Source organism: Gavialis gangeticus, unplaced genomic scaffold, assembly GCF_001723915.1.
Source record: "Gavialis gangeticus isolate Ggan-Ray unplaced genomic scaffold, GavGan_comp1, whole genome shotgun sequence".
Taxonomy (NCBI): Eukaryota; Metazoa; Chordata; order Crocodylia; family Gavialidae; genus Gavialis; species Gavialis gangeticus.
In genome coordinates, this window is record NW_017729015.1 from 21,803,540 (window position 1) to 21,804,899 (window position 1,360).

Below are 1,360 nucleotides of genomic sequence, written 5' to 3' on the forward strand. Positions count from 1 at the left end.
GCCCGCCGCAAGTGAGCGCCGCCTCCCGCCCGGACACCGCCTTGTGCCCCTGCCCCTGCGTGGTCCGCACCCGGAGCCCGACGCCGCCACCGCCCCGCGGTCTGATGACTCTGGGCCCGGCCCCTTCCGGTTGTTGCCGCCGGGCACCGGAGGACGCAGCTTGGTGGCCCGTCCGCAGGGCAGCGGAGACGTTTTGCAAATAAACCCCCATGGCGGGAGCTGCTGGGCCCTGTGCTGTGCTGTGCTGTGCTCCGCTCCTAGCGGGGCCTGTCGTTGCCGCGTGATCGCGACCTTTGCTGCCCCGTGGCCCTGCCGGGGCCGGGCTGTACCCCGAGGTGCTCGGAGTTTCCGTCTGCGGGGGGGGGGCAGCCCCAGCCCCCGCCTCTGCAGCATTTCCGGCCCTCGCAGGGGGCACTGGGGGAGGCTTGGTGCAGGAGCCCGGCTGCCACTGTGCCGGAGGCAGCCAAGGCAGTACAGCTCCTGGTCTGCCCGCCTGGGGCCCGGCAGGGAGGCCTGGTCTGGAGCCCGTGTTCCCTCGGCGGGCTCTGCGCCCGGCTCCCTGTGCTGCGTGTGTCCGTCACGCTGGAGGCCTGAGGTTCGGCTCGGCCGGTCCCGTTCCGTCCCGTCCCCCAGAGCCAGGGGGGCAAGAGCCGGGCCCTGCCCCCAGCAGCTGTGGCGCAGGGGTGGGGGGGGCAGCTGTTCCGCTGGGTCGCGGCTGCAGAGCGGCAGCACACGCACGGCGGGGTCCCGCCCCCGGCCCTGCCTCGGGCCCCAGCGCCTGGACAAGCGGTAGGATGGGGGCTGCCCGGGAACACATGGACACACGCACATGCACACGTAGGCGGGGCAGTCCAGGGCTCCCTCGCAGCCTGCTCCGGATCGGGGCCTAGCCCTTCTCCAATCACGGGGAGGCCTGTCTGAACACCCCCACATGCCCACCAATCCCTGGCAGCCCTCCGGCTTGGCATCCAATAAATGCAGGCGGGGGACGCCCCCCACCCCCCCGTCTCCGCCCTCGGGATCCTCCAATCAGCAATTTTCCACCTCGCCCCAGGGAGGAGGCTGGCCTAAGCTTAGCCCGAGCAGGCGCGGCATGCCCCCCCGCCCCTTCCCAGCAAGTCACGTGGGTCTTCTGGGCCGCCATCTTTGCTGAGGGCGGGTTGCCCAGGAGTGGTATGGTGGCGGCCGGCGGGCGGGGGCTGCCGGCGGGGCGGAGGCGTGTCCTCTCGCCGGTGCGTCACTTCCGTTGTCAGGTGGCCGTGGCGGAGCGGAGTCCCGGCCGGCGGACGGGGCCGAGGCGGGGCTGCCCGGAGCGGCTCCGGCCCCGGGGGCATGGGGCACGGGTGAGGCGCGCCGAGCG

General features: G+C 73.5%; 1 protein-coding gene across 1 annotated transcript in view; it reads left to right on the forward strand.

Annotated features, from left to right (window-relative positions):
* LSM10 (LSM10, U7 small nuclear RNA associated) overlaps positions 1 to 1,360 on the forward strand; it is a 7,419-nt gene that overhangs the window by 5,412 nt on the left and 647 nt on the right. The window lies entirely within an intron of this gene.